This window comes from Myotis daubentonii, chromosome 1, assembly GCF_963259705.1.
Source record: "Myotis daubentonii chromosome 1, mMyoDau2.1, whole genome shotgun sequence".
NCBI lineage: Eukaryota > Metazoa > Chordata > Mammalia > Chiroptera > Vespertilionidae > Myotis > Myotis daubentonii.
Genome location: NC_081840.1, coordinates 62,897,101 through 62,918,061, shown reverse-complemented (window position 1 = coordinate 62,918,061; position 20,961 = coordinate 62,897,101). Strand labels below are relative to the sequence as shown.

Genomic DNA, 20,961 nt, shown 5'->3' with positions numbered 1-20,961 from the left:
GGGTGACTAGAAACTCGAAACTTTTGGAGGCTTTTCACATGCTGGCACCTAAGCTGGGATGATACCAAGGCTGGGCTCAGCTGGGGCTGTTGACCAGAGCACCTACATCGGCCCCTCTCCTCTGGCCTGGGCTTCTCACAGGATGATGGCTAAGTTCTAAGAGGGAGCTTCCTGAGAATTAGTGTTTTAGGAGACCCGCATGGGAGCTGCAGGGCTTTTTGTGATCTAGTCTCAGAATTCATATAATATCACTTCTTCCGAGCTCTATTGCAGGGATCAGTAAGCTACGGCCAAATCCAGTCTGCCACTGTCTTTGTAAAAAAAGTGTTGATGGAACACAACCATGTCCATTCGTATCATCTATGGCTGCTTTCGTGCTGTGATGCATACTTGAGTGGTTACCACAGAGACCATATGGTCGGCAAAGCCTAAAGTATTTACTATCTGGCTCTTTACGGAAATGGTTTTTTGAGCCCTGCCCTATTGATTAAAGCAATTACAACCCTGCTCAGTGTCAAGGGGGGAGGGGGTAAGACCCCACTTGGTCGGAGGTCTGTCAAAGGAGGTGCCACATTTAAAAATACCACCTTAGCTCCTGTTTGCCCCTCAGATTTCAATGATTAAGTCTTTAATTTTGTCAGCTCCTGAAGGTAAATGGTTGGCTAATAATTCTTTCAGAGAAAGGTTAATATGTGTTCAGAGTAAATGTCAGGGATAAAGAGGACCTTTAAATTCTTTAAAAGAGAAAAAAAATATGAGGGTGGGAGTGGCTGAGGAAAGATCAATGGAGGAAAAAGAAGACATGTAATACTTTAAAAGTAAAGAATTTTTAAAAATAGTGAAAAATTATCTAGTTAGGTCTTACTTGGTCAACAAGTTTCAGGTTTTAGAAGTCATTACATACTTATTTATGAAAAAAATTTTAATATGCTATATTGGTATCATTTGTATTACCACCCCCCCCCCCGCCCCAGTTTCCTCATCTATAGAATGACAGACCAAAATATCTGGAGGTAGGGCCCCCACTGGTTGGTTGGTTAGTTTGAATAGGAAGGGAGAGGGAGAGAAGTAGAGACATCAGTGATGAGAGAGAATCATTGATTGGTTGCCTCATGCACACTCCACACGGGATCGAGTCCTCAACCCGGACATGTGCCCTGAATGGGAATTGAACCCTGACCTCTTGGTTCATAGGTCGATGCTCAACCACTGAACCACATCGGCAGGGCCCCACAGATGTTTAAAGCTCCTCAGGTGATTTTAATATATACCCAGAGCAGAGAAATGTACAGTTAGGTGAGTTTAGGCTTCTTTACAAACAAGATTATCTTGTTCTGTGATTGTAAATGGATATGAAAATGAAAAGTTTTCCCATATTTTTTACTTATTAGTATGCTACTGAGAAAATTATTTGGAATCCATTTTACTATGATAAACCAACATTATTTCAATATCTCACAGTCGTTTGGCCTAGCTGATTTAGCATGAACCTAAGTCAAATATTTTTATTTTCACATATCTTTTGACCTACTGATTATTTCTGTCATTTCACACTGAAGTAAATATTTTATTTTTCTTGTTTGTTAATAAACATGCTAGTGTGACACCTCTTTTCAGAATGACATTGAAACCTATTTGCACGTATGTATTAACATAGTGTTTCTCAAACTTAAGCATGAACATGAATCACTTGAGGAATCTTGTAGATTGATTCAGTAATTCTGCAGTGAGAACCTGGCTTAAGAATCTGCTTTTCTAAAAAGCTACCAAATGATTCCCATGCTATCCAATCATCATCCATGCACTACACCTTGAGTAGCAAGTTAAAAACATACTCATCCAAAGTAGCTAGTTTAGCTTAGAACTGCAAGTTCAGTCTCAGAACTGATTGAGGAAAAAGAATGGGGTCACAGGAAAAAGGGAAGGGGTGTTAGAGTGATTTTAAGTTGTATTGTACTAAGCATAATGGCACCTCTTATTTATCTATTTGTTGTTTTCTTTAAAAAGTATTTTCATAGATGTTTAGAGAAAGAGGAGGGGAGAGGGAGAGAAAGAGAAACATCAATGTGAGAGAAGAACATCCATTGGCCACCTTCTGCATGCCCCCTACTGGGGATCCAGCAGAACCAGGGCATGGGCTCTGACCAGGAATCGAACCGTGCATGGGATGATGCCCAACCAATTGAGCCACACCGGCCAGGGCTCTTTTTTATTAAAAAAAAAAAAACTTACTGAGAAAAGTATAGAATTCTGTTTTTATTTCTTCCCATAGGTTTTACCAATAATTACTTTCTTCTGCTGTGTGATACCTGTCCTCTATAATATAAACCTCATGCAGTGGCTAATCCTAAGGTAAGTTTAACAGCTGAGAGCTCATTTTGTTAGAGACAGCATGGTATAGTGGCATATGCATTCGACTACATGTTAAAAGACCTGGATTCTTGTTTTTCTCACCTTTGGCCTTGTGACCTTGAGCAGGTCATGTAATCTCCTTTAGCCTCAGTTTTGTCTTTAAATCTAGGCTAGTAATTCTTATTTACCATACAAGGTATTTTAAAAAAGTAAATAAGATCGTTGTGAAAGTGCTTTGTAAATAACAATGTGACTTGTACACGTAACTTATTATATTGTTCACAGAGTATTCTTGACTTTAGACCCACATACAAGAATACATTGTCTATGATGCTGTTAACCTTCAACTACCTTCACTAGTACAAGGAGCACTAACAAGAATTAGATGATAAATAAGGCACCTGGAGACTTTCTCTGTCTTAGAAAGGCCTGGGTTCAAAGAATTAAAAAAAATAATGGAGTTTTAAGAGTCATGGAAGAAAGTTTGAATAAAGATTCCTGGGAGAAATGGTGGTGAATGCATACTCTTCATCATCCTAGAGGTTGATCACTGTCTCCTTTTCATTTCCTTATCTGGCATTAGGGAGCATCAGTTGGTATTGAAGGGAAGGTCTTAAACTGATTGTAATTAAGAGCCAATTTTGAATAAAAAAATAAAGAAAGGAAACAGGTTTCTCTGACTTTTTTTCAAGGATCTCAGTTTAGAGCAGTAGTTCTCAACCTTGGCTGCATGTTAGAATCACCTGGGAATCTTTTTAAAATCCTGATTTCTGATCCCAGCAACAACACAGAGTGGTGCCTGGTACACGGTGCCTTGTTGTGTTGTATTTTGTGCCTTTAAATCAACGCAGCAGATCCAAACAACAGCAGCCTCCTGAGCACCACACCCTCTGTCTGAGGAACAGCAGCTGTACGTGAAACCTCCCCCTACCAGCCAGAAGAGCTACCACAGCTGTGAACAGCACCCACCAGAGGAGCTGCTGCCAACTGAGAAGCAGCTGCTACCGCAACTGCCCGAAGAGCAACCACAGCCCAAGGAGTCACTGCCACCAAGGGAGCAGCCACTGAACGACTCAACGTCTAGATATGTCAGTGAGATCAAACATGGGTAGACAAAGAAACCCCCAAAGGAAAGAAAAAGAGGACTCGCCAGAAAAGCAGCTAAGTGATACAGAGGCATGCAACATGACCGAAAAAGAATTCAGAATAAGGGTCCTAGAGTTCATAAACTGGACGGAGGAAAAAATCAATAACATATGCAAGAAGCTAGAAGAAACAGATGAAAAAATCAACAACTTAAGTAAGACCCAAGAAGAAATGAAGAGTGATATAGCTGCAATAAAAAACACCATTGAAAGTATCAACAGTAGACTAGGAGAAGCGGAGGACCGAATTAGTGAATTAGAAGACAAGGAAGCAAAACACACCCAAACTGTACTGCAATTGGAGAAAAAAATTAAAAGACAGGAGGAGAGCCTAAGGGAGCTTTGGGACAACATGAAACGAAAGAACATACGAATAACAGGGGTGCCAGAACAACAGAAAGAGGAACAAGGATTAGAAAACCTACTCGAAGAAATAATATCAGAAAACTTCCCTGAGGTGGGGAAGAAAAAAGTCACACAAGCCCAGAGAGTCCCAAACAAGGTGAACCCGAAAAGACCCACACCAAGACACATCATAATTACCGTGGCAAATGTTCAGGACAAAGAGAGAATCTTACAAGCTGCAAGAGAGAGACGGAAAGTTACATGCAAGGGATCTCCCATTAGATTATCAAATGACTTCTCAACAAAAACACATCAGGCCAGAAAAGAATGGACGGAAATTTACAAAGTGATGCAAAGCAAAGGACTGAATCCAAGAATACTCTATCCAGCAAGGCTATCATTCAAAATTGAAGGGGAAATAAGAAGCTTCACAGACAAAAAAAGACTAAGGGAGTTTATCACCACCAAGCCAGCAATGCAAGAAATGGTAAAGGGACTGGTGTAAAAAGAAGAAATAAAAAGCTCAGAAAGAAAACAGCCACACACAAAAAGAAATGGCTACAAACAAGTACCTTTTAATAATAACTTTAAACGTAAACGGACTAAATGCTCCAACCAAAAGACATCGAGTGGCTGAATGGATAAAGAAACATGACCCATACATCTGCTGTCTACAAGAGACCCACCTCATTAGAAGGGACTCACACAGACTGAAAGTGAAGGGATGGAAAAATATCTTTCAGGCAAATGGAAAGGAAAAGAAAGCTGGGGTAGCAATACTTATATCGGACAAAATAGACCTCAAAGTGAAGGCCATAACAAGAGATAAGGAAGGCCACTTCATAATACTAAAGGGATCAATACAACAAGAAGATATAACCCTGGTAAACATATATGCACCCAATGCAGGAGCACCCAAATTCATAAAAAAAACTCCTGGAAGATATCAAAGGAGAGATCAACAACAATACAATCATAGTAGGGAACTTTAATACACCACTGACAGCACTGGATAAGTCTTCTAGACAAACAATCAGCAAAGATACAGCAATCCTAAATGACTCACTAGATCAGATGGACTTAATAGACATCTTCAGAACACTTCACCCCAATGCCACGGAATATACATTCTACTCAAGTGCTCATAACACATATTCAAAAATAGACCATATATTGGGTCACAAGCAAAGTATCCCCAAATTCAAGAAGATTGAAATCATAAAAAGCATCTTCGCAGACCACGATGGCATAATATTAGAAATAAACTACAATAAAAACAAACCAAAATACTCAAACACCTGGAAGCTGAATAGCATGCTATTAAATATTGATTGGGTTACCAATGAAATCAAAGAAGAAATTCAAAACATCCTGGAAACTAATGACAATGAAAACACAACAATCCAAAACCTTTGGGACACAATGAAAGCAGTCCTGAGAGGGAAGTTTATAGCTCTACAGGCCTATCTCAAAAAACAAGAAAAAATGGTAGTAAATCATCTAACTCTACAACTCAAAGAATTAGAAAGAGAGCAACAAGAAAACCCCAGAGTGAGCAGAAGGAAGGAGATAATAAAGATTAGAGCAGAAATAAATGACATAGAGACCAAAAAAACAATACAGAAAATCAATGAAACCAAGAGCTGGTTCTTTGAAAGGATAAACAAAATTGACAAACCTCTAGCCAGACTCACCAAGAAACAAAGAGAGAGGACCCAAATAAACAAAATCAGAAACGATAGAGGCGAAATAACAACAGACCCCACAGAAATACAAATGATTGTTAAAAAATACTATGGATAGCTCTACTCCAACAAACTAGACAACATGGAGGAAATGGACAAATTCCTAGAAAAATACAACATTCCAAAACTCAATCAGGAAGAATCTAAAAATCTCAACAGGCCAATAACTATGGAAGAAATTGAAGCAGTCATCAAAAAGCTTCCATCAAACAAAAGCCCAGGACCAGACGGCTTCACAGGGGAGTTTTACCAAACATTCAAGGAAGAACTAAAACCTATCCTCCTCAGACTACTACAAAAAATTCAAGAGGAAGGAACACTTCCAAGCTCATTCTATGAAGCCAGCATCACCCTAATACCAAAACCAGGTAAAGACAACACAATGAAAGAGAATTACAGGCCAATATCCCTCATGAACATAGATGCCAAAATCCTCAACAAAATCTTAGCAAATTGGATCCAGCAGTACATCAGAAAGATCATACACCATGACCAAGTAGGATTTATCCCAGGGATGCAAGGATGGTACAATATCCGCAAGTCAATAAACGTGATACATCACATAAACAAATTGAAAGAAAAAAAACCACATGGTCATATCAACTGATGCAGAAAAAGCATTTGACAAAATTCAACACCCATTTTTGATAAAAACTCTCAGCAAGGTGGGAGTAGAAGGATCATACCTCAACATAATAAAAGCCATATATGACAGGCCCACAGCCAACATCATACTGAATGGACAAAAACTAACACCATTTCCCCTAAGAACAGGAACAAGACAGGGATGCCCACTCTCTCCACTCCTGTTCAACATAGTACTGGAAGTATTAGCCATTGCAATTAGACAAGAAGAAGAAATAAAAGGCATCCAAATTGGAAAAGAGGAAGTAAAACTGTCCTTATTTGCAGACGACATGATATTATACATACAAAACCCTAGAGACTCCACCAAAATGCTACTAGACTTAATACATGAATTTCGCAATGTAGCAGGATACAAAATTAACCCCAAGAAATCTGAGGCATTTCTATACACCAATAGGGAACTTTCAGAAAGAGAGATTATAAAAACAATCCCGTTTACCATCGCACCAAAAAAATTAAGCTACCTAGGAATAAACTTAACTAAAGAGGTAAAAGACCTCTACTCAGAAAACTACAGGATGTTGAAAAAAGATATAGAGGAAGACATAAACAGATGGAAGAACATACCGTGTTCATGGATTGGTAGAATCAACATCATTAAAATGTCCATACTACCCAAAGCAATCTATAAATTCAACGCACTTCCCATTAAAATACCAACGGCATACTTCAGAGATCTAGAACGAACTCTCCAAAAATTCATCTGGAATAAAAAAAGACCCCGAATAGCTGCAGCAATCCTGAAAAAGAACAAAGTAGGTGGGATCTCAATACCAGATATCAAGTTGTATTACAAAGCCACTGTTCTCAAAACTGCCTGGTACTGGCACAAGAATAGGCATATAGATCAATGGAATAGAATAGAGAGCCCAGAAATCGGCCCGAACCAATATGCTCAATTAATATTTGACAAAGGAGGCAAGAACATACAATGGAGCCAAGATAGTCTCTTCAATAAATGTTGTTGGGAAAATTGGACAGATATATGCAAGAAAATGAAACTAGACCACCAACTTACACCATACACAAAAATAAACTCAAAATGGATAAAGGACTTAAATGTACGACAGGAAACCATAAAAATTCTAGAAGAATCCAAAGGCAACAAAATCTCAGACATATGCCGAAGCAATTTCTTCACTGATACAGCTCCTAGGGCACTTGAAACTGAAGAAAAAATGAACAAATGGGACTACATCAAAATAAAAAGCTTCTGCACAGCAAAAGAAACCATCAACAAAACAATGAGAAAACCCACTGTGTGGGAAAACATATTTGCCAATGTCATATCTGATAAGGGCCTAATCTCCAAAATTTATAGGGAACTCATACAACTTAACAAAAGGAAGATAAACAATCCAATCAAAAAATGGGCAAAGGACCTAAATAGACACCTTTCAAAAGAGGACATTCCGAAAGCCATGAGACATATGAAAACATGCTCAAAGTCACTAATCATCCGAGAGATGCAAATCAAAACAACAATGAGGTACCATCTCACACCTGTCAGACTGGCTATTATCAACAAATCAACAAACGACAAGTGCTGGAGAGGATGTGGAGAAAAAGGAACACTTGTGCACTGCTAGTGGGAATGCAGACTGGTGCAGCCACTATGGAAGACAGTATGGAGTTTCCTTAAAAAACTGAAAATGGAACTCCCATTTGACCCTGTGATCCCACTTCTAGGAATATATCCCAAGAAACCAGAAACACCAATCAGAAAGGATATATGCACCCCTATGTTCATAGCAGCACAATTCACCATAGCTAAGATCTGGAAACAGCCTAAGTGCCCATCAGTAGATGAATGGATTAGAAAACTGTGGTACATCTACACGATGGAATACTATGCTGCTCTAAAAAGGAAGGAACTCTTACCATTTGCAACGGCATGGATGGAACTGGAGAGCATTATGCTAAGTGAAATTAGCCAGTCAATGAAGGAAAAATACCACATGATCTCACTCATTCATGGATAATAGAGACCATTATAAACTTTTGAACAATAATAGATACAGAGGCAGAGCTGCCTCAAACAGATTGTCAAACTGCAGCGGGAAGGCCGGGGAAGGTTGGGGGGCAGGAGGTAGGGGGGTAAGAGATCAACTAAAGGACTTGTATGCATGCATATAAGCATAACCAATGGACATAAGACACTGGGGGATAGGGGAGGCTAGGGGACTGTCTAGGGCGGGGGGATAAAATGGACACATATGTAATACCCTTTGTAATACTTTAAGCAATAAATAAAAAAATATGCCGAATTATTTTAATAGTAGTTCATCATTAGACTGTGGAATGAAAGGTGAATTGGTTATTTCTCTTTCATACTTTGGGTATTTTTTTTTCATGGTTTCCAAATGGAACAGTTACGTTCATAATCAGAAAAAAATTATGCTACTTTAATAAATAACAAATATTTGTTGAAAAAAAAATAAAATCCTGATTTCTGGGCCTCATCTTCCGGAAATTCTGTTTCTTTGTTACTAATGTTGTGGCCTCACCCCATAACAAAGAAACAGAATTTCCGGAGGATGGGGCCCAGAAATCAGGATTTTAAAAAGATTCCCAGGTGATTCTAATGTGCAGCCAAGGTTGAGAACCACTGGTTTAGAGGAATGGTTAACATTATGTCTTTCCTTTACTCTCTAGAATGCATGCTGCAGACTAATTTACTCTTATAGTTCTAGAGCAAACCAGGAGGCGTGGCTTTCACTACAATAGGGGAGTAAATATATTAGTTTAGAAAAATTAATTCAGCTCCTATGGTTGGATAAAAGTCTATATGATGATTCAATTAAGATTATGAATGACCTCACGGTGATAATCTGCAAGTGAAAAATTGAGTTGGCTCTATGTGTTAAGAGCATGAGGCAATTTTGCCTGAGCTCATTCAAGCAGCCATCTCTGCACTGGGGGACCTGAGGGAGGACCTGGAATGGAACCCCATATAAAGTAAACTCCAGGGGGATTGACTGAAACCAAACTAAAACCACTGCCCAGACCAGTAAAGTGACCCATATGGTACCAGTGAATAGTTCTTGGGATTCATTTAAGTAGAGAGGATAATACATTTTTATTGTGTTTATTTTTTCATCTTGCTTGCAGATTACTTTGGGTACAGTAGCCACAGAAACTCTTGAGTGTAGCAGGAAACATTTTCTGGGGTATGGTAAGTAGTATATATCTTTTTCATTAGGTAACCTCAGGTGTTTTTATAAGAACATTTCAGAGAACCCAGGGCCTGGCTGGGAATAGAAGGTTTTTCAAAAATTTTCTTGTAAGAACTTTCCACAATGATAGAAAGTCACCCCTGCTGTTTATGTCACTTGAGGTCTTCCTGATGGTTCACTACCTAATTCTCCAAATTTAAGTTCCCACACTAAAATAACTTGCTACTTCCACTTCTGAGGTTGTGTCATGAGCAGAATAGCAAATGTTTTTTTTAATTTGTGGCTGCCCATATTTTGTTTATCTTTCTTGTTTGTAGACAGAGACGCATCTAACTCTTCTGTACATTGCAGACTGTTGCTCTTTAAAATCATGCCTTAATGACTGGGAACTTTGCAGGAAGTGTGATGTGTGTCTACATGTCTTTTGTTAAACTTTTGGCAAAAGCCAGAGTACCAGACACTGATCCATGGAGGAAATGTAAGCTTCTAATATTGCATATTAGGCATGTAATATGGCTATATACCTATCCCTTCCAGAATAGTATGGATCTGGAATATGTGTGTAGGCATTTACTTACCAGATTTGATAAGCATTTTGGTCCTTTAGGGAAGAGTAGAGTAAAAGAATGAGAACCCCAGCGAATTTCCATTGAATTCCTTGAATGAACATACCCTAAATATGGTGTTCTTTTGGTCCAGTCTAATTTATCCCTGGGAACATTGCCTGAATAGCAATAACTATTTTTTAAAGTAGCCCAACTTTCCAGTGTGTATGTTCCAGAAACCACCATGATAAAGATGTTGAGAAATCCCTTCAGTGTACTTGTCCTGCCATCCAGTCCTAATCTTAGGAGGAGATTGAGGAGTGCTAGTCTGTCCGCACACTTTAGGGTGGTTAAGGGGTCTCTTATACATTCAGGGTAGACCCAGAGGATAAGCCTTTGAGCAAAAGCTTCTCTTTAGTCTTGGGTTAGCTATTAGGAGAACTCCAGTGGGACAGTTTTGTTTTAGGTCATCTGAGCATTTCTTTTTCCTTTAAAGAATTCCAGGGCATTCCAGCTTGGCTCAGAATAGTTGGAGCTTAACGGAAGTAAACACAAAGCTTTCTTGGAATAGCTATGAGCTAGAATAGTTTCACCCCACCCCCACCTCTGTCAGCCTGCAGTCTCTGAAGCTTCCCTGAGGTGCAAATGTGGGTTACTCAAGGACTATGTACTCCCCAGGGATGCCCAAAGATGCAGATCCTATTGCAGCAGTGCTTGTCTGATACAAATAATATTGCTTTAAATCGGCAAGTTAAATTTTACTCTACCCAAAAGAAGAGGGTAAACAAGCATCACTATATACCATTACTGAGACCAATATTCCTACTGTCTAAAATGAAGTTTAATTCTTGCTTGATATGCCAACACTGTGAATGATATGACAAGACTCAGAGATGTGATTGTAGGAAATACTTCAAGAAAATAGATTGGGATAATATCTTTTAAAGTTTATGAATTTCTTTCTCCTCTAATATTTACTAGGGAAGAAATTGCTTTTCATGGATTCTGTCCATGCTGGAAAACTGGGCTGAGCTGAAGGTAGTTTGACACCAATGTCAGACACATCATGTAGACAATTTCTCTTCTCTATTTTGGAGTCTGTTCTCTAGAACTCACACCCACAAAAATATATACTAATATAATCGCAACAGACTTTCACTGCTCTGTGAGTTATAAAGGTAAATTCTGAGGGAATAGTCTTAGAATGCTATGAGAGAGAAAGTTATGGTGCAATATTTTCAGGTTCCTGTGATGGAAAATTGTGATGTTACATTGTCCTTCTTATAGGCCAACTAACCAGTGTCATATAATCTGGTCTTTGTTCTGGTCAGCCTCTAATTGCATCCACAGAATTCTTGTGACAGTTCTTTTCCATTGAAGAAAGATGACTGATGGTGTTTTCTATTTTACTGAAGCTATAATGTTCACTATACTTAAATGAATTAAGAATCTCTAATGACATAGTCTTTATGCTTTTCATCTAACTCTCAATATTTATTTTTATTATAGTACAGAAAAAAACAAAGTTTGCTTTGCAATTGTTTTCTGAAATTGTTCAGACTTAAACAAACCCAAACCTATCAAATAAGACAACTGAGTGAGACTTTATTATCAAGATGAACAACTTAGTCAGGCTGCCCAAGTTTTTGTCTTTTGTTGTCACATATCTTTTCTTTTTTGTTAATCCTCACCCGAGGATTTTTCCCATTGATTTTTAGACAGAGTAGAAAGGAGTAGGAGATACACAGAGAGGGAGACATAGTTGTGAGAGAGACACATCCATTGGTTGCCTTCTGCATACACTTAGACCCGGGGTGGGGGACTAAGCCTGCAACCTAGGTTTGTGCTCTTGACCAGAATCGAACCCAGGACCATTCAGTCCATGGACCGATGCTCTGTCCACTGAGCCAAACAGGCTAGGGCCGTGGTCAGCAAACCGTGGCTCGTGAGCCACTTGCAGCTCTTTAGCCCCTTGAGTGTGGCTCTTCCACAAAATACCACATGCGGGTGCGCACGTACAGTGTGATTGAAACTTCGTGGCCCATGTGCAGATGTCGGTATTTTGTGGAGCCACACTCAAGGGGCCAAAGAGCTGCAAGTGGCTCGCAAGCCGTGGTTTGCCGGCCACTGGTCTAGGGCATCACATCTCTTTTCTTGCCTCATCTCATAGTATTCCAAATCAAATCCTAAATATCATATTGTTTTATCCATAAACTAGAGGCCCGGTGCACAAAAATTTGTGCACTCAGGGGGAAGGGGGGTCCCTCAGCCCGGCCTGTGCCCTCTCGCAGTCTGGGACCCCTTGGGAGATAACACCCTGCTGGCTTAGGCCTGCTCCCGGGTGGCAGAGGGCACGCCCAGTCCCTAGGAGCAGCCCCTGGTTGGGCTCAGAGCAGGGCCCATTGGGGAGTTGGGGCGCCGCCCCCTGTCATGCACAGAGCAGGGCGGATTGGGAGGTTGCGATGCCACCCTCAGTCACACTCAGGGTAGGGCCGATTGGGGGGTTGGGGCACCGCCCCCTGTCACACTCAAGGCAGGGTCGATGAGGAGGTTGCAGTGCCACCCCCTGTCACACACAGAGCAGGGCCCATCAGGGGGGTTAGGGCTCCGTACCCTGTCATGCACAGAGCAGAGTCAATCAGGGGGTTGGGGAGCTCCCCCCTGTCACTCACAGAGCAGGGCCCATCAGGGGGGTTGAGGCTCCGTAACCTGTCACGCACAGAGCAGAGTCAATCAGGGGGTTGAGGAGCTCCCCCCGTCACTCACAGAGTAGGGCCGATAGGGGAGTTGGGGCACCGCCCCCTGTCACACGCAGGGCAGAGCGGATCAGGGGGTTGGGGTGCTGCCCTCTATCACCCACAGAGCAGGGCTGATCAGGTGGTTGGGGCGCCGCCACTGTCACACTCAGGGCAGGGCCGATGGGGAGGTTATGGCTCTACCCCGTCACACACAGAGCAGGGCCCGTGGGGGGCAGGGGGGGTTGGGGCGCTGCACCCTGTCACACACAGAACAGGGCCAATCAGGGGGTTGGGGCACCTTCCCCTGTCATAAACAGAGCAGGGTGGATAGGGAGGTTGTGGCCCCGCCCCCTGTCACACACAGAGCCGCAGGGCGATCAGGGGGTTTGGGCGCTGCCCCCTGTCACGCTGATCCAGTGCCGGGAGGCCTCGCTGCTCCGCTGATCCCGGTGCTGGGAGGCATATTACCCTTTTACTATATAGGATAGAGGCTGGTGCATGGGTGGGGCTGGCTGGTTTGCCCTGAAGGGTGACCTGGATCAGGGTAGGGTTCCCCACTGGGGTGCCTGTCCCGCCTGGGTGAGGGGATGATGGCTGTTTGCAGCTGGTCACACCCCCTTCAGGGTGGGGTCCCTACTGGGGTGCCTGGCCAGTCTGGGTGAGGGGCTGAGGGCTGTTTTCAGGCCAACTGAAGCTCCCAACTGCTCCTTTTTTTCTTTTCTTTTTTTTATTCTGGGCCAGTTTTAGCTCTGGCTCCAGCTCTGAAGCCTCTGCTGCTGAAAGAAGGTATCTGGTTTGTTTCGGTTCTATAATCGAAACAATGTATAACTCCAGCTCTGAGATCCCGGGCTCACTGAAAGCAGGTTTCTGGGGTTTTGTTTAGCTTCTATATTTGTTACAATGTTTCTTTTTTTTTAAAATATATTTTATTGATTTTTTACAGAGAGGAAGGGAGAGAGACAGAGAGTCAGAAACATCGATGAGAAACATCGATCAGCCGCCTCCTGCACATCTCCCACTGGGGATGTGCCCGCAACCCAGGCACACGCCCTTGACCGGAATCGAACCCGGGACCCTTCAGTCCACAGGCCGACGCTCTATCCACTGAGCCAAACTGGTTTCGGCTACAATGTTTCTTAAACTGCAAGCTCAGAGGCCGGCAAGGCATGCGTGGAACATTGGAGTCCTCCATCACTGAAGCAAGCAAGCCTCATGTTAGTTTCAAGCTGCCTGGCTGCCGGCCGCCATCTTGGCTGGCAGTTAATTTGCATATCTCGCTGATTAGCCAATGGGAAGGGTAGCGGTCGTATGCCAATTACCATGTTTCTCTTTTATTAGATAGGATACTTTCCGTATACATTTGACTAAGGCCAATTATATCAGGAAATTAAATTGATTTATAGGAGCCAATGCTTTGTGTACAACCCAAGTAAAAACAATGTTTTATAAGGTGACAAATTATTATATGATAGATATAAATATCTATTGCACAATAGCTATTTCAGCCTTCTTTGATTCACTGAGAAGTCGCATGTGTTAGTTTGTCTACTGTGGTCAAAGCACAAACCGTGTAGTCCACAAATATCCACAAAACTTCTTCTTGCCTCACATAACATCTTGCATCCACATAGAGACTCCGGAGTTTCCCGATTACATTAAAAAAAACAACCACAAATGCCAGTTTTCAATCACTCTACACATAAACACTTTCTACTCTGTAGTGTGCATTCAAGAATACATAAGTTTGACATGGAAAAGCTGAATTTTGCTGATTTTATTTGCACATGTGTCACAAAACCCTTTTAAGGGGCAAATTTTTTAAACAATTTTTCTCCAAATCCTTGAATGAAACTGACACTCTGAAAATGTGCCCTAGTTACTCTAGAGCTTTAAGAACTCCAGTTATAATGCTACAGTCTTAATATATCTAATTATAATATATATAACCCCAGCAAGAATGCCGCTGCTTGAGAACAGAACAAATCTGAATGTGTGTGTATTGGCGAGAGAAGGAAAGGTGAAAACTGCTCTAGGGCTATGATATGTATAAGACTTCAAGTTGATCCCTCTTCATGTCAGCAGGTATTAGGGCATTAATTTTTTGGCAGGGAGAGAGTGCAGTAGATAATGATTTCTGTTCTTCCCCCCACTTCCTTCTCTACTGTTTCTCATTCTTTAACCCAGCTGCTAAATTAATCACTCTTTTCCTATCTGTCCCTCCGACTTTGTATTGTGGAGCAAGGGGAAAAGACAGGTTTGGAAGAAAAGAGCTTATCTAAGAGTTTTTTTTTTCTGAGAGGCTGGCTCTCTGCCCCTGCTCTTGAATAATTGAGACAGTTTAATTCATTTTTAAGTGCTGATCAAAACACAATTATCAGCAATTATTACAAAAAAGTATAGCAAGTCCATCTCATGAAACTCTACAGCTGGCAATGCTAATTGTCAGAATAAAATTGTCATGACATTATTCCATAATCTAATTTTTTTATCTCTCTCTCTCTCTCTCTCTCTCTCTCTCTCTCTCTCTTTCTTTCTCTCTCTCTCATTAATTATTACATATCTCTAGAGTACCTACTAAGTGTGAGGTGGCAAGGAAAGCTCAAAGGATTTAAAACCTGCACATAAAGATATAATACAGCCGGGCTGGCATGACTCAGTAGTTGAGCATTGACCTATGAACCAGGAGGTCACGGTTTGATTTTCGGTCAAGGCACATGCCTGGGTTGCAGGCTCCATTCCCAGTGTGGGGTGTGCAGGAGGCAGCTGATCAATGAGTCCCTCTCATCATTGATGTTTCTGTCTCTTCCTTTTCCTTCCTCTCTGAAATCAATAAAAATATTTTTTTAAATAGTATAATACAAATTAGAATGTGGTATGTTCTATGTCAGTACTTCTGAGACCACCTACTAAATCAGTCTCTGATTGTAGGGATCAAGAATCTGCATTTTAGCAAGCCTTCTAGGTAGTTCTCATGCACATTTAAGTGCTTTATATGTTTAAATATAGACATAGAAAGTCTAGAAAGTGGTCACTGGGACTCTGAGCACTTTGTTGAACCCAGAGGAAGCAGTTTCTGACAATGCTGTGGAGGGAAAACTTCAGATATAAGTGGTTGGAGTGGATGGTAAGAAAGTAGAGATGGGAAATATAAGCAAAGCTTTCATGAAATTTCACTCCGAAAATGGGGGCTAAGGGGGTGAGAAATGAGAGGTAGCTGAGAAATTATGTGATTTAAGGGAAATTTTTGTTAAAAATAACAAAAATTTGAACATGAGCACTTAACCTTTGTCTCTTGTTTAATAAGGAAAATAATAACCTATCTTGAAGTTTGTTAGAAAAGTCAAATGAGATAAAGTATGCTTTGTACCTAAGATGATGCCTAACATATGGTAGGTTCTCAATAATAGATATTAATATTCATATACACCATTTTAAAAAATAAAAACAATAGAGTATATGCTTCCCATGTTACTTTGTTATCAGGTTTTTAAATATATATATATATATATATATATATATATATATATATATATATATATATATATATAATTGATTTCAGAGAGGAAGGGAGAGAGAGAGAGAGAAATATCAATGAGAGAGAATCATTGATCAGCTGCCTCCTGCACACCTCTCACTGGCTTTCGAGCCTGCAGTGCCCTTACTGGGAATCTAACTGTATCCTCCTGGTTCATAGGTTGACACTCAACCAGAGCCACACCAGCTGGGCTGTTATCAGGTTTTTAAACTACCTTATTTAAAATCAAGATTGTACTCTAATCGAGGTATTTTGAAAATTTTCAAGTAAATTGGAAGTTAACTAATTGGTCATGATTTGATCAGTTCAATCATTTTGATTTTGTAATTTCCTCAGCTTTCCTCCTTTTAGATTGAGTCTAATCTTTTTAGTCTAGCTTCACATATGAGCTACTTCCCTTAGTTTTTTTTCCCATTGTCTTTTAAAACTACAAGGCAATCGTACAAATGATTACAAATGAATCATGCAGATCTTACACTGATTTGGTATATTAGTAGGTTTATTTTTATTCACATTTTTGAACGTAACCTTTTATCTGTAAGTCATTTATGGAGTTACCATATGATCCAGCAAGCAATTCCACTCCTTACCCAAGAGAAATGAAAGCAAATGTCCACACAAAAACTTGCACTTGAATGTTCATAGCAGCATTATTCGTAATTGCCAAAAAGTGGAAATAACCCACATGTCCATTCAACAGTTGGAAATAACCCAAATAGCCCACAAATAAAATGTGGAATATCTATACAATGGGATTTTGTTCAGCCATAAAAAGGAATGAAGTCCTGATAAGATTATAAAATAAATAAAACTTGAAAACATTTTGCTGAGTGAAAGAAGCACTTAACAAAAGATCACATATTGTATGATTCCATTTCTGTGAAATGTTCAGAATAAACAAATCTATTGAGACAGAAAATAGATTAGTGTAGGCCTAGGGCCTGAAAGAGAAATGGGGAGTGACTGCTAATGGGGTATCAGGTTTCTTTGTGGGATGGCACTTGATAGTCTGTGCCTGACAAGCTGCTATCTGGAGTCCCCGTGGATATGTTTCTGTTGAATGGTGTTTTGCTGAAGGGGTCTTTTCTCATCCTGCATCTGTCAATCAGGTTGTGTGGGTACTTTGTATAGAACACTCTATTTTTAGAAACCGTTTGAAGCCTAGATGGATGTTCTCTTTCTTCAAAGAATAAATTTTTATTGCTTTAGTCAGGTACAGAGTAGTGCCAACAAGCAGGTATCATCTTATTCCAATCCCAGGCCAGAGATTTTTCTGTACAAGCCAGACAATTTGAATCTGGGCTGCAGACAGTGCAAGGGCTGGTTACTTTCACTTCACCTTAATTCCTGGTGTGCAGCTCGGGTACGCACAGCCCACTGGGGTTTGAGGCAAGAAGAACATCAGTACTACTGATCCTGTCTTTATTTTAGAAGTTTGATATTTTGTTCATCATGGATTTTTTTTCATTAGGTTTAACTGCATTAAAGTTTTATTTATCTGGATTACTGAGAGTTTGGGTTCCCCTAAATTGTGTGCTCCCAGGTCTACTCCCAGCTTTGGTATTTCTATATCTACGTTGGGATTTTTACATCCTGAGAGTTTGAATAGAGAAAGATGTGCGTTCTCCAACTTCCTCTAAAATCCCATAGTGATTTTCGGTGCACTCTCTCAATTTCCTCCTTTACCATGCTATTTAGAATTAACTGTCTAAAGACTTCTACACTACTAGAGACTGAAGTGGATTAAACATAAACATTTATCTTCATTTTCCCCTGAAACTGCCCTAAAGTGATAGTAGCAGAATAACAAGGTAAAAACCTACAAGGACTAAGTGAAAAGAGAAAATAAGAGCTGTCCAGAAATTTTTGGAAGACATGCAGCTGATGGAGGAATGATGTCTGATCTCGATTTTCAAAGTATAGGAAGCAGAGACCCACTACCTACAGAGACAGATAATGAGAAGCAAGCCAGTTCACCCCACAAAATCCCACTGAAATTGTGTTGTTATTACTATCAGTCATCAGGGAGAGGCAACAACAATTTGCATTCATGTGTGATAGTCTATAATACTTATTTACTGTATCACCTCAAAGATTATTGTAACTCTCCCATGTCACAATCTGGTCAGGTGGGACCTAGATCTAGCACAACTGAGCAATGTTCTAATAGACTATACTGATTATCTCAGAAACTGAGTCAAGCTTAAAGTGACCTTACTATGACCATAAATCATATAACTGACTGATTGAGGGTGATTAATTCCAAAAAATCCTGGGCCTTGCACAGACTAATATTTGGGGCAACTGAACGAGCTGAAAGGGTAACAAAATGGAGCTTCGGTTGACTGTTGGGACTTTGCTGTGAGGCAGCCTTTGGCTGTGATGCAGATCTTCTAACATTGTTGGTGTATTGTGTCCTTTTCCTGCAATAACCTAGGTTAGTGAGCTAAGTGATGGGAATCTGAGTATTTTTTTTACATTACTCTAATTTCTGAAAAGAATGTATGCACCCAAAGAGTTGACCAAAAAAAATCAGATGGTTTCTTTTTGCATTCTCCTAACTATCGGGTAGTATTTGTATGTAGTTACAAGTTAACACACTGTTGTGGTCAGATCCATGATCTTTATTTTTTAAAGGCTATTCCTGAAAGGAATACTTTACTTTTTACTAGGAACGAGGCTTGCTCTACAATGTCAATATTAGATATTTTTATTTAAAAAGTTTATTCTTTTTATGACAATGGTCCATCTTAATAGGCATAACTATTTCCTCTAGACAGGGAGTTACAAAGAGGCTTGGTGTTCCCTAGGAAGAGTGATAGCCTGAAGTTGTTGGCCTGTTATCTGGACACCTGAGAACAGATGGTGGGCCTCCTGCAGATCACAGAGAAGCCACTGGGTTGCAGGAGTGGTAGATGACAGCTAGAAAACTGATAGCAGCTGTAGTGGAGACTGGGCTGCTTCTGTTTTCCTCCACAACCTTGACAAAAGAGCATATGCAAGAGCAGTGTCACTAGATCTAAAAATAGGGAATTTACTAAGTCACTCAGTTGAGCTCTCTTTGTTGAAAATATTATCTTGTTTAATAACAATGCAAAAGGCCAATGGAAGGGACAAGATGAGATGAGGGAGAGGGAAGAGTCCAGGATATCTTGGTGGAGAGTCAATTGTGATATTGCGTTGAGCCTGCTATGCCTTTGCACATCCAGATAATGTCTACATGTAGCAGGACAAAAAGGAACTAGGAAAATTCCAGGGCAAGTGGAAAAGGAAACTGAGACAAGAAACTTAAACAAGGCCAAACAGTTTGAGCAGCTTGCAGCCAGCGTATAAACTGCAAGACCTTATCTTCCCTAACCAAGGGCACTTGGGAGCAAATGTTTTATACCCCCCTCCCTAACCAGAAAATACATAGTTTACATCACCCTGGCCTGGGAAAATAGAGAACAATGATCCAGCTAAACCCAAGGACAGATGAGGTTGGGGAACAAATAACAAAAACCTCATTAAAGCCAGACAGACCTGCAGTAAAAGCAAAAGCCCAAAGAATAACTCAAAACTCCCCTGTACACTCATTTTAATACATCAGCATATTAAAAATGCACTGGGAAAGCTGATGAATATCCTACTGAAACCCTCCCCTAAGGATTTTTGCCTACAGAAGGAAAGAAAGAAAAAGAATAAAAAGCCCTCAAGACAAAGACTCAAAGTGGACTCACTCTAGAAGTATGCCTATGCCCCTTCCCGAGCATGAACTTTTTATCCTTCTTACATTCTAACGGTCCCCATAGAACTTGCAGCCAGGGGAGCGGTGGGCAGTGGCAGCTCTACCAGGGCTCACCCTCTGATCCTGTCTCCAAGGCCCCCTTTTCTCTGACCTCCCAGTGAGCTAACAGCAGCCCTGCCTTGGCTCACTGCTTTCCTATAGCATTTCCAGAGCCAAAGCAGAGCACCGCCTAGGGCCCAGGGGTGGGCAAACTTTTTGACTCGAAACCGAGGGCCAGAACAAAAGCATGGATGGAGTGTTTGTGTGAACTAATATAAATTCAAAGTAAACATCATTACATAAAAGGGTACTGTCTTTTTTTTTTTTAGTTTTATTCATTTCAAACGGGCTGCGGGCCATAGTTTGCCCACGGCTGGGGCCCTAGGCTCTCTCTCCACTGTTGTTTCTTCTACTCTAGTTTCTTCCTTTGTTTCAGTGTCCCCAGCATTAATACGCATACTCTCAAAGCCATCTGGACTCATGTTGCGAAATCTTTCCTACAGAAAGTCAAGGACCCTGCAGGCTGGCCTGAGGCAGACCTGCTCTGGGCCAGCCTCTGCCCAGTCACAGACAGACAGTTGGGAACAGGACCTGGAGCAAGGATAGGGCAAGACTATAAGTCTAGGCATAGGGCCTCCTCCCACATGGCCCGTGGGAGTTATTAGTAGATATGTGGATGGAGAAGAACTATGCACAGGTGAAACCACCCAGCATCTTAAGAGAAGAGAGAAGGTCCAAGGACATCCACCTCTTAAGAGGAGGAGGAAAATAATTCAGAGAAGGAACTTGAAGATGGGAGAGCCCTGACCAGGTGGCTTAATTGGTTGGAGTATCGTCCTGTACACCAAAAGGTTTCAGGTTCAATTCCCAGTCAGGGCACATGCCCAGATTGTGGGTTTGATCCCTGTCGGGGCAAGTATGGGAGGCAAGGAGCCAAGGTTTCTCTCTCACATAGATGTTTCTGTT

At 40.9% G+C, this 20,961-nt stretch overlaps 1 long non-coding RNA gene across 1 annotated transcript in view; it reads left to right on the top strand.

The window, feature by feature from the left end:
• Nucleotides 1–20,961, top strand: part of LOC132219697 (uncharacterized) — a 52,354-nt gene that overhangs the window by 13,552 nt on the left and 17,841 nt on the right. Inside the window, exons 2-3 of the long non-coding RNA XR_009449572.1 lie at nt 2,273–2,352; nt 9,347–9,410. This is a non-coding gene — a long non-coding RNA (uncharacterized LOC132219697). The remainder of the gene's footprint in view (nt 1–2,272; nt 2,353–9,346; nt 9,411–20,961) is intronic.